This window comes from Giraffa tippelskirchi, chromosome 10 (genome assembly GCF_054371585.1).
Source record: "Giraffa tippelskirchi isolate mGirTip1 chromosome 10, T2T-mGirTip1v1.2.pri, whole genome shotgun sequence".
Taxonomy (NCBI): domain Eukaryota; kingdom Metazoa; phylum Chordata; class Mammalia; order Artiodactyla; family Giraffidae; genus Giraffa; species Giraffa tippelskirchi.
Genome location: NC_137284.1, coordinates 64197764 through 64211112, shown reverse-complemented (window position 1 = coordinate 64211112; position 13349 = coordinate 64197764). Strand labels below are relative to the sequence as shown.

Genomic DNA, 13349 nt, shown 5'->3' with positions numbered 1-13349 from the left:
TGGCATTCTCCCTGTGTTTCTTCTCTGATAAGTACACTAGTCATATTGGATTAAGGGTTCACCCTACTCTAGTATGACTCCATCTCAACTTATATCTGCAAAGATCCTAGTTCTAAATAAGGTCACATCACAAGTACCAGGGGTTAAGACTTCAACATATCTTTTGGGGAACATGAGTCCATCAACCATAGTATCTTAAAAAGTCACAGTCAACCATAACAAAACAAAGTTCCCTAGCAAAATATTTCCTAAGTAGAGTGTCAAAACCACTGCAACTAAATATATGGAATATCCAAAGTATTTCCTAGAGGATTTAATGGTGAGTTTTTAAAGAGAAGAACCAAGGTTATTTCCAGAGCTAAACTGAGTTCTTGTCTTCCTAGTCAGTTCTCCTAAGAGTAAGTTGCAGAAATCTATTGCATTAATAACCAAGGGCAAAATGTAGTATGTAGTAATTACACTGATAACATGATCAACTAATGAAGTTCATTAGTCTAGTTGATGAAAACAGGACTTTATTGACTTTTTTATTTGTCACTGGTAAATGAGTACTGTAAAGAGAGACACCATTCAGGCAAAGTATGAAGCAAAATGCATTCTTTCAGCATCTCATTAGTCTTAATTAAATTGTGCCTTTAACTCATGTAAGCTAAAATTGTTCAGAGCATGTAAAATTTAAACACCTATTTAAGCAATAATATATACAAGTATTGTATGCATTACAGATAGGCCAATAATTTTTACTAAATTTAAAATGACCCAATGTGATTTCACACTACTCAGGTTCAAATTTCTTTGAAGTAATTTTACAAATATTTACTACATCCTTAAATTTCTTGGTCCCAGAACAAATCAGAATTAAAGCCCCAAGGAAAATTGTTCAACAAAACTTTTCTTTAGATTATCAAAATAACTTAAAATAGATTATATCCAAAGAAGACAAGAAAATACTCAGTTATTAACATTAGCATTCTACTCAAAACAGAAAAATATTGAAGGAAAAGAAAGCAAGTCTTTTTCAATATCCCAAGGACCTGCATGTTCTTCTCATGCAATCACAGCTTCCTACCAATTCTATGACCGCATCAGTTTTTCAACTATTGTCACCAGTATTTTCTTGATTTACACATACTGTTCCATATATTCGATTTCAGTATTGGCCATCTAGTGATGTACATGTGTAGAGTTGTCTCTTGGGTTATTGAAAAAGCATGTTGCCTATGACTAGCATGTCAACTTGACAAGACTCTGTTAGCCTTTGCCCTGCTTCATTTTGTACTCCAAGGCCAAACTTGCTTATTATTCTGAGTGTCTCTTGATTTCCTACTTTTGCATTCCAATCCCCTGTGAAGAAAAGGACATCTTCCTTGGGTGTTAGTTCTAGAAGGTCTTGTAGGTCTTCATAGGACCAGTCAGCTTCAGCTTCTTCAACATCAGTGGTTGGGACATAGACTTGGATTACTGTGATGTTGAATGGTTTGCCTTGGAAACGAACAGAGATCATTCTGTCATTTTTGAGAATGCACCCAATTACTGTGTTTCAGAGTCTTTTGTTGACTATGAGGGCTACTCCATTTCTTCAAAGGAATTCTTGCCCACAGTGGTAGATATAATGGTCTTCTGAATTAAATTTGCCCGTTTCCATTCATTTTAGTTCATGGATTTCTAAAATGTCCATGTTCACTCTTACTGTGAGCAAGAGTGCTTGAGCATGTCCAAGTTACCTTGATTCATGGACTTAACATTCCAGGTTTCTATGCAATATTGTTCTTTTCAATATCAGACTTTATTTTCACCATCAGACCCATCCACAACTGAGCATCATTTCTGCTTTGGGCCAGCCGCTTCATTGTTTCTGGAGCTATTAGTAATTGCCCTCCACTCTTCCCCAGAAGCATGTTGGACACTTTCAAACTTGGGGGGCTCATTTTCCAGTATCATGTAATTTTGCCTTTTCATATTGTTCATAGAGTTCTCATGGCAAGAATAATGTAGTGGGCTGCCATTTCCCCCTTCAGAGGACCAGGTTTTCTCAGAACTCTTCACTATGATCCATCATCTTTGGTGGCCCTGCATGGTTCATACCTTCATTGAATTATGCAGGCCCCTTTGCCACAACCCAGGAGATAGCTCTACATGTGGGCATCACCAGATGGTCAATACTGAAATCAGATTGATTATATTCTTTGCAGCTGAAGACAGAGAAGCTCTATACAGTCAACAAAAACAAGATCAGGATCTGACGATGCCTCAGATCATGGATGTCTTATTGCAAAATCCAGACTTAAATTGGAGAAAGTAGGTAAAACCAATAGACCATTCAGGTATGACATAAATCAAATCCCTTATGATTACGCAGTGCAGGTGATGAATAGATTCAAGGGGTTAGATCTGTTAGAGTGCCTGAAGACCTAGGGACAGAGGTTCATAACACTGTACAGGAGGCAGTGATCAGAACCATACCAAAGAAAAAGAAATGAAGAAAAAAGAAGGCAAAGTGATTGTCCGAGGAGGCTTTACAAATACCTGAGAAAAGCAGAGAAGTCAAAAGCAATGGAGAAAGGGAAAGATATACCTAACTGAAGGCAGAGTTCCAGAGAATAGCAAGGAGAGATAAGAAAACCTTCTTAAGTGAAAAATGCAAAGAAATAGAGGAAAACAATAGAATGGCAAAGACTAGAGATCTCTTCGAGAGAAATGGAGATACCAAGGGAATATTTCATGTAAGGATGGGCATAAGGAACATCAGAGACCTAACAGAAGCAAAAGAGATTAAAAAGAGGTGGCAAGAATACACAGAAGAACTATACAAAAAAAGGTCTTAATGACCCAGATAACTGCTATGGTGTGGTCACTCACCTAGAGCCAGACATCCTGGAGTGTGAAGTCAAGTGGGTTTTAGGAAACATCACTATGAACAAAGCTAGTGGAGGTGACTGAATTCCAGATGAGCTATTTCAAATCCTTAAAAGTGATGCTGTTAAAGTGCTGCACTCAATATGTCAGCAAATTTGGAAAACTCAGCAGTGGCCACAGGACTGGAAAAGGTTAGTTTTCATTCCAATTTCAAAGAAGGGCAAAGTCAAAGAATGTTCAAACAACCATACAGTTGTACTCACTTCACATGCTGGCAAGGTTATGCTCAAAATCCTTCAAGCTAGGCTTCAGCAGTACATGAACTGAGAACTTCCAGATGTATAAGCTGGATTTGGAAAGGCAGAGGAATCAGAGGTCAAACTGCCAACCTTGGATGGATCATGGGGAAAGCAAGGGAGTTCCAGAAAAACATCTACGTCTGCTTCCTTGATAATGCTAAAGATTTTGATTGTGTGGGTCAGAAAAAACTGGAAAATCTTAAAGAGATGGGAAAACTGTCTCCTGAGAAACCAGAATATAGGTCAAGAAGCAACAGTTAGAATTGGACATGGCAGGCTGGTTCAAAATTGGGAAAGGAGTACATCAAGGCTGTATATTTTCACTCTGCTTATTTAACTTATATGCAGTGTACATCATGCAAAATGCCAGGCTGGGTGAATCACAAGCTGGAATCAACATTGCCGGGAGAAACATCAACAACCTCAGATATACAGATGATACCACTCTAATGGCAGAAAATGAAGAGGAACTAAAGAATCCCTTGATGAGGGTGAAACAGGAGAGTGAGAAAGCTGGCTTGAAACTCAACATTAAAAAAAAAAAAAAAAGCAAGATCGTGGCATCCATTCCCATCACTTCATGGCAAATAGATGGGGATAATGTGGAAACAGATTTTATTTGCTTGGGCTCCAAAATCACTGTGGATGTTGACTACAGCCACAAAATAACAGACACTTGTCTCTTGGAAGAAAAGCTATGAAAAACCTAGGCAGCATATTAAAAAGCAGAGATATCACTTTGCAACAAAGGTCCGTATAGTCAAAGCTATGATTTTTCCAGTAGTCATATACAGATGTGAGAGTTGGACCATAAAGAAGTGTGGAAGTGGAAGTTCCATTCTTCCTGAGTGTGAAAGAATTGATGCTTTTGAACTGTGGTGCTCGGGAAGACTCTTGAGAGTCCCTTGGACTGCAAGGAGATCAAACCAGTCAATCCTAAAGGAAATCAACTCTCAATATAAATTGGAAAGACTGAAGCTGAAGCTAAAGTTCCAATACTTTAGCCACCTGATGTGAAGAGCCAACTCATTGGAAAAGACCCTGATGCTGGGAAAGATTGAAGGCAAAAGGAGAAGGGGGCAGTAGAGGATGAGATGGTTAAATAGCATCACTGACTCAATGGACATGAATTTGAGCAGATTCTGGGAGATAATGGAGGACAGAGGAGCCTGGTGTGCTGCAGTCCATGAGGTCACAAAGAATCAGACATGACATAGTGACTGAACAACAACAAATTCTATATATATTTTCACTAATCAAACAGGATATATACTGAGATTTGATCTAAGGATTCTGTGTAAATATTTCAAATTTATGATAGAAAAGAGCCAATTCATTTAACAAGCTTTCAAAACAGCAAAGTGTGAGAGGGCAGCAGTCCTGTATCTTTGCCTATTAACAAAAAGAGGGTCAAAAACTATGCCTTAGCTTCCAATGCCCGGCAGGGATTTTTATTTTGTACTTGTCCCAGACTGTTTTCCTGATCCCCATTATGTTGTTAGCTCAGCAGAGGAAAGAGACAGTTTAAAAAATGTCACAGTGGGAAGTGTTTTAATATTGAGTGGTAAATCCCCAGAGGCAAATGCAAAATATATCCACATTGTTAACAGTGCCTTTGGAGCAGGGACAAGATTGTTAAAATAAGTGACTCGGGTTTCTTTCCTTTCCTTGAAGTTGTTTAGGCTTTGAGGTTGCTTGGGGGTGGGGAAAAGGAAAAGTGTTTTCCATGAAGTGTAATTATTTTTGTATTATTGGATATTTTATAATGTATCTCAAAATACAAAAACCTTTCTTCTCACCTTCTATCCATACTTCCTAAAATTAATAAAGTGAAATATACATAGAACAAACAGTGATTTTAAACTGAGTACTGAGCACCTCAAAAGGTAAGCTTCTCTCTTGCATTGTAGGTCATTGTAGGTCATTGCCACCCTGGCCCCACAAGCAATCACCAAGAACTAGTTTTACATATTTAACACAGGAAGAATTATAAATATTCAAAGATGATCTAATTAATGTTCTTGAATGGCAGAATCTATCTTTCAAGGAAAAAAACATGGCCTCATTTTACACATTGTACTGAAGAAAATGACAAAGGTATCTCCAATTACAGTCTCTGGAAATGAAAATCAAGAACAGATACCTTAACAGAGCTGGAAATAAAACTATTAAGATCTTCTGGAACTTCCACACATTCCTTTCTGAGCCTTTGATGTGCTTTCTTCCTAATCTCATTTGCTTGTTATTGTCCTCTCTCTAAAAGATTTAACTTATTCTATTCACAAAAGTGCTTAGGTTTCCGGTATCCATTGCAGTCTTTTGTGGGCAAAATTGGTATTTTGATCTCTGACGCTGAACATCTGCAAACTAAATTTATGTGCATGGTAATGACACACAATCATAAAGGATGTGAAATAATCTGTCTGTGTTACAACAGATGTCAATTTTTGTTGCTTGTTATTACTAAAGGAGAAATGGAGTTCCTCTCTGTGACAAGTAATGTTGCTTCTAACTCCTAGCAATAAATGTACCTAGAATATGTGCCGAAGTGGCACTCAGCCTGAATATCCATCACCATTTTGATTGTTTGGAATGCATCTGGTCCCTTTGAGTATATTTACTGTGATTACCCAGTTCAAGCCTTTTCACACTATTGTATGTGTCATCAAATGACAGTAATGAAAATAACTGCAACCATTATTATAGGTTTTAGGACTTTGCCATCTGTTGAGTATTAGCCTTTGCCATTCCCCAACTGGCATTCCAGTGAGCCAAAATTACACAGAAGCTACCCCACAATACTGTGTTTTCATATCACCTTTCATTTTGCACACACCAAAGATGATGCATTCCTTAAACAGTTCTAATAGAATCTAGTAATTAAAAATGAACGTGAATAAGCTCACTTGATGTGGTTTCAAACCTTAAAGTACAAGTTATAAAGCCCTAAAATTAAATGTGGCATATGCCACACAGTTTAAAAAATTATCAGTGGTGTTTAATATTGTGATATTTAAGCATCAATCTAAAATGGCACCAAAAAAAGGACAGGTATGTTATTATTGCCATATAATTTATACTATTTGGAAGAAACCTACATATCTTTTTTATGTAATAAGTAAGTAGGGTTAGGCTTATGTTAGGCTACAGACTTGTAATTTATCAGAATATCAGTGTTTTGACCAGCCACAAATTTGTTAAGAATATGATTTGTATTCACAAATTCAAAAACTTATATTTGATTATGCTATTGTCAGCAGTAATCCGCCACCATACTAGAACCTGAGTATAATACCTTCTTTGAAAAAATAGTCAACAAAAATTCCAATCAAAAATATGATGATAAAATATTAGAATTTTCAAAATGCAAAGGAAAAAATAAAAGCTTATAGCTCAAACTTTGGCTGCAAGTTGTATTTTGCAATATTGTTGGTTTCAAAGTCCCTTTGGCACAATTTTAGTTAGACAAGAATGAGAGACAAGCAGACTGCTTTCCTGGTGGCTCAGTGGTAAAGAATCCCCCTGTCAATGCAGGTGATGCAAGTTCTATCCCTGGGTCAGGAAGATCCCCTGGAGAAGGGAATGACAACCCACGCCAGTATTCTTGCCTGGGAAATCCCATGGACAGAGGAGCCTGGAGGGCTACAATCCAAAGAGTCGAAAAGAGTCAGACATAACTGAGTGACTAAACAGCAATAACAACATGGAAAGGAAAAAGGCAATCACATAGTAAGAAAGCAAGAACAGTGCAACTAAAGAAAACCAAAGAAAAAATGCAGATGAAAATTTTTCTAGTTGCAACTTCTTATACTCCATTTGTACCCCTTTGAGAGTTCACTTCAGTTTGAGAATACTGTAACTACTCAAGAAATACTTGTAGAAGATAACTAGAAATTAAAGGACCAGGCTACATTAGAAATGGTTGTAGAGAATGTTGAATCAACAAATGTTTTGTTAAACGAACATGGTGTTTTATCAGAACTGAATACAAACCACTCCTTCTTTCATGTAATTCAGAATTTATTAAATAGCACATATCCTGACCCAGAAAATGCCACCAACACTGAAGGCAGATTTGCTAGTTCAGTCTTTAGGAGAAGGGATAGAACCACTCACAGAATTTTCATTTTTGTCTCAGTTACATGAACTTTTGTTAACTGTTGTTTTGTCGGTAAGTTGTGTCCGACTCTTTTGCAACCTCATGGAATGTAGCCCTCCAGGCCCCTCTGTCCATGGGATTTCCCAGGCAAGAATAGAGGAGTGCGTTGCCATTTCCTTCTCCAAGGGATCTTCCCAACTCAGGAATCAAACCCGCATCTCCTGTGTCTCATGCATTGGCAGGTGGATTCTTTACCACTGAGCCACCCGGGAAGCCCACTTTTGCTAATACAATATAGCTAACACTATCATCATTGCATTTGTCCCATGAGAAAACAACAATTTGGAGCATTCATTTTAAAGAATGCAAAAGAACAGATTTAAATAAAAATTTTTATTTTTCAGATAGATCTGAAGACTAACTTTTCTTAGTTAATTTGCCAGAAAAAAAAAAAAAAAGGATGACTAAGGAAAAAAATAATATAACCATATGTGATTTTTTTTAATTAAAAGAAATACCCAACAAATAAAGGAAGAGAGAATGAGGAGACTACACAGTGTGAAATAAAAGAAAATGTACTATTTCTTATCAGGATCTTAGAAACAGTGAGAAGATTATGTACCTTTCAAGGTCACTTAGAGAGCAACCAAAAAAAGTCAAATCATTTTCTATCCAAAAGTAAACTTGGAAAGATAATTCTAGCCATAATAGGTAAAGTCTGAACAATTACCATGAATTGTGGAAGAGCTAAGCAAATGACAAAAATGACCAATAAAACTCAAAATAACGAAGGCAGACTTGAGTGGTCTTCTTATATAAATGGGTAGTACTTTGCCTGGAATGTAGCTGATGACACAATTATTGATCCAGTTTTAATGATGATGTGGCCAGCTGAACAAAAAACAAAAATAGTAGCAGCAATAATGAGTCAAAGGTTTATGACAGCAATTGAGGTCCTGAAGAACTGTATTACCCACTATTGCCTGGAATAATATTTACTGTCTTATCTGTTCAAAATGCTTTATACTCCTGAGTAAGTTTCAAAGTAATGAGCTTGTTTCCTTTGAAAATGCTCCAAAAAATTTGAACGAGTCATAGACCTTTGGTGTTTGACCCATGCCTACTCCTTATTTGTGGTCAATAACAAATTATTTAATTCAAACAATATCTCTCAGGCATTACCAAGTTTTAGGCACTATGCTAGAAGCTGCAAATCAACACAGGATAAATGGTACTCAAATATTGTTGAGTGAACTATTTACATGCCCAACCAACAGGAATATGGTGTTGGAGTTATAAAGGTGGCCCTATCTTTATTTGGATTATAGGAGAGTGGAAAAAACTGACATTAAACGCCATCACAACAAAGTGTGAGAATGATAATCCCTTTCCTCCAGACTCAAAATCTAGTGAAGAAAGCAGGCATGCAAACTTAGAGCTAAGGTAAGGGTGACTGAGAGAGATGCTTAATAGAGAGAAATGAGTTGTAAAACAGAGTGAAGCAAGGCATTAATTCTAACTGAGGACATTCTGAGGGAAGGAGGATTTGAAAAGGCTTAGCAAGAAGGATAATGACGGGGGAAGGACATTTGAGACAATGGGACCAAGCACATAAGGGTGCACCTATGAAAATGACACAGACCAGAGGAAGGATCAAGGGCTTTAGGGGAGTCAGTCGGAAAGCCATGAGGAGTTTAAAAGCCAAGCCAAGAAACCTGAATCTATTCTATAGGCAGAGGAAGGCAGGTAATGCTTTCTGAGTTAAGCGAAAATGTGATCAGACCTCTGGTTCAGAAAGAAATTTTTGGAAAGCTTTTGTGAACCATCTTAAATGCAGAGAGAAATGACTAAAAGAACACAAACTAAAATAGTCACAAAAGTGATATTTTTGAATGACTACAGGTAATTATACCCATTTGCTTATTGATAATCAACGTGAATGTTGCTGGTATCTTTTAAAGCAAGCAGCAAACTTTTTCTGATATACTATATCCATCAATATAAATACACTATTTATTATTACTACTACCTAAATGCAAGAGGTTGAAGGCCAAAAAAAAAAACCAAAACCAAAAGCCATATTTAACTTTCAGTATCGATTAAGCCAAAATGCAGCCATTGGTCTTTGGTCAGGACTTTTATTGAAATTGATTTAAAGCCAAATATTTCCAGCAGCCAGCAAATGATGGCATTTCCCCGAATATCCTGCAGTGTGGTCCTAGAATAGCACTGTGACTCCTTGAGTTACAGGAAGAAGAACCAGTTGGATTACAAATCTAGGAAGGGAAGGAGTTTCTCATCACAAAACAGGAAGGCATCAGATAAGCACAAGGGCACTCTGTCTTCGTGGTTCTAGGGAATCAAGTCCTGACATAATATACTCCAGAGTGACTAGACGTTCCTTCACAGGGCTCAGTCCCCATTTTAATAAAAGGTGATCTGGATACAACATTGGTGAGGACAAGGGTCAGCATCACTTACCTCTCCTGGTACATCACTTGCTCTCTGATGGGGGGCAGGGGGAAACAGTAAAGGAAATTCTGAGAGACATCGTCCTGAAGAATGGGTATCACACATTGAGAATTTTGGTAACTTCAGGGTCACTGGATATACCAGCTTGGTGGCATTATTTTAGTTCTTTTCCATTAATGTATTAAGAACTGATTTTGAAAAAAAAAATTCTTCCTGTTACATCTTCTTAGTCTGGTTCCTCTATGACCTAACACCATGGTAGATTAAAATTTATATACTAGAAAAGAAGTTTGATTATTTTTTAATGTTAGATTTAAAAAAAAAAAGAAACCCCAAAGAAGAGGAATGATGGTGATAATACATAACCTTCAGGAAAGAAAAGAATGATCATCATATGGAAAAAAAGATATATGGACTGTAGCCCACCATGCTCGTCTGTCCATGGAATTCTCCAGGCAAGAATACTGGAGTAGGTAGCCATTCCTTTCTCCAAGGGGTCTTCCCCACCTGGGGATCCAACCCAAGTCTCCTGCATTGCAGGCAGATTCTTTACTCTCTCTCTCTCTCTCTCTATGTATATATATATACCCTTTCCATTAACAAGTGGAATATTTGCATTTGTATGGAGTCTCCTGAAGAAAATAAAGCAGTCTATTTATATTATGTGATAAAATTTAAATATTCTTCTCTAACCAAAGGTCAAACATAACTCATAAATCATGAGTGGAGAGAAGAGTCAATGAAGGCAAGCAGCTTAAAGTTAACTTAGATCTGATTGGTCAGTCCACATAACCTGCACATCTGCCCTGAACATCTGTCTGATCAAACCCACCCACTCTGGGGACAGATCCTATAAGCTGCTGCATGTCTACAAGCCAGGCTGGGTCAGAACAATGGACCTCCCACATGTCAAACAAATGGCAGAGAAATACAATCTGAAGCCCAGAAACCAGGCCTAAATAGATCAGAAAATAAAGCCAGTACCACAAGAAACCAACTAGATCAAGCACTGAGTGAACTGATGCATAAAGAGGAAATAAAATGAGCCTTGCAAAATCCTCTGAGCTGGTTTCCAAATGAGCTTTTTATATGGTTTCCTCCATCACTGGCATGGGTTTGCTATGCTATGCTAAGTCGCTTCAGTCGTGTCCGACTCTGTGCGACCCCATAGACGGCAGCTCACCAGGCTCCGCCGTACCTAGGATTCTCCAGGCAAGAACACTGGAGTGGGTTGCCATTTCTTTCTCCAGTGCATGAAAGGGAAAAGTGAAAGTGAAGTCGCTCAGTCATGTCCAACTCTGTGCGACCCCATGGACTGTAGCCTACCAGGCTCCTCCGTCCATGGGGTTTTCCAGGCAAGAGTACTGGAGTGGGGTGCCATTGCCTTCTCCTCTCTGAAGACTGGCTTCCTGAAAAATAGAATAAGCTTGATGAGGTAGGAGCTGGCTTGGTGCCCAAGGAACCCAGGTTTGAGTCTTGACCACACTTCCAGGCAAGAGTACTGGCTGACTCAGGAAAAAAATTCCAGGCAGAGGTCCCTGATCAAACATATACCAGTGTACTGCAATTGGTCTTTTTCTTAGTAATTACTGAATGAATTCAACTTTTGAGGACCAAATAAATACAAGTTTTCTTAGCAAAGGAAATGTGCGTGTTAGACATACCCTCTACCATGCCACTTTCTTCCTTTCAACTAATACTCCTCTTAAATAGTTCTTGTTCTCCAATACTTTGTTCTTTTGTTTCATAAGCTCTTTCTTCAGAATGAATCTATTCTAGTATTTGCTTCATTATTATGACTAAAAGATACATAAATAAGCATTAAAGATGGAAATTCTATTTACTAATAAATTAACATGGCCCAGTGGGTAAACAATCTGCCTGCAATGCAGGAGCCGCAGGAGACATGGATTCAATCCCTGGGTCAGAAAGACCCCCTGGAGAAGGAATTGGCAACCCACTCCAGTATTCTTGCCTGAAAATTCCCATGGACAGAGGATCCTGCTGGGCTGTAGTCCAAAGGGTGGCAAAGAGTTGGACACAATTGAGTGACTAAGCACATACATACCTAACATCAACAACACCTCTCCCCCACAAAAATATCCCTACCACATGAGGGTAAAATGGGCACAACTGGATATGAATACGGTTGCTTAAGCACCATTTCAGGTTGTTCTTTTCCTGCTCTAGTCACACTAGCCTGCAGAGCTAGTGGAGTAAACCAGGTCTTGATCTCTACTTGGGCTCACTGAAATCATTCCTTTGATATGTACCTTAGCTATATGAGGGCTTCCCTGGTCCCTCAGACAATAAAGAATCTGCCTATAATGCAGGAGACCCAGGTTTTCAGTCCCTGCGTTGGGAAGATCCCCTGGAGAAGGAAATGGCAATCCACTCTGGTGTTCTTGCCTGGAGAATTCCATCGACAGAGGAACCTGGCAGGTTGCCATGTAACAGAGATGGAAGTGACTGAACTTAGAATTTGACAGGCAGATGAGAAAAGAAAGCATTAAAGACCGAAAGACAAATCAGTGCAAACATATGTGAGAAATGGAGTATTTCCTGCCGTATCAGTGAACAAGGATGTCACAGTCATCGGCAATTGCAGCCCTCCAGTGTGAGCCGATGAACCCTGAGGGAACACAGGAAGGAAAGGAATACCTGCCACCTCACAGCCATCAGGCTACAGCCTCTCCCTACAAAGAGCCCCAAGGAAGCTCAGGATGTGAAAAACACAGGATACTGACCCATATATCTGAAAGTGAAAGTGTTAGTCGCTCAGTCCTGTCCAACTCTGCATTCCCATGGACTGCAGCCCGCCAGGCCCCTCTGTTCATGGAATTATCCAGGCAAGAATACTGGAGTGGGTCACCATTCCCTTCTCCAGAGGATCTTCCCGACCCAGGGATCGACCCTGGGTCTCCTGCACTGTAGGCAGATTCTTTACTGCCTGAGCCACCAGGGAAGCCCATATAAAGCTGTGGTACATATCAAAGGAATGATTTCAGTGAGCCCAGACTCTTGCATCTTTCCTAGATTAAAAAAACCCACTAAATTCCTTAACTTGGGTTATCGGGATTTCTTTAGTTAATAATAATTTTTGTATGTTCAGACTACCTGCCCTTTGTTACAAAACTTGTATATAACCTGGATCCTCCCCTCCCCTCCTCAAAGCAGGGGTTACTTAAGATGCTGTCTCCTGAGTTTGAAGTCCTAAAAATTCCCATCGAATAAAGCATAACTCTCAACTTTTAGATTGGGAATATTTTTTTAAGTCGACAGATGCTTACCAAATAGGTAATCCTGAGTTAGAGTGCAGAAAGACATGGAAAGGCAGACAGAGGTACTATCAGACCACCATAGGATCATATACTAAGACGGGAAGCTCAGGTTTTATTCGAGGGAGCAATGGGACACTACTGTACTTATCAAGCATAGGAGGCAAGATGAAACTAGTGAGTCATAAAGCTTACTATGCTAGCAATATTGATAATGAGATAAATATGAATGAGACTGGAAGAGGGGGTACAACAATAGGAAAGAGGAGAATCCTGAAGGCCAGGACAAAAGCGGTGGCAGGGGCTGGTTAAGAAAGTGTGCTCGTAGAGTGTAACAACATCCGT

General features: G+C 38.8%; 1 protein-coding gene and 1 long non-coding RNA gene across 4 annotated transcripts in view; both read right to left on the bottom strand.

The window, feature by feature from the left end:
* Positions 1–13349, bottom strand: part of NXPH1 (neurexophilin 1) — a 469360-nt gene that overhangs the window by 153673 nt on the left and 302338 nt on the right. The window lies entirely within an intron of this gene.
* On the bottom strand, positions 496–12081 carry LOC145522727 (uncharacterized). The gene is made up of 2 exons (XR_014066143.1): positions 10153–12081; positions 496–1482 (listed from the first exon to the last, which is right to left on the bottom strand). It is a non-coding gene; the product is annotated as an uncharacterized LOC145522727 (long non-coding RNA).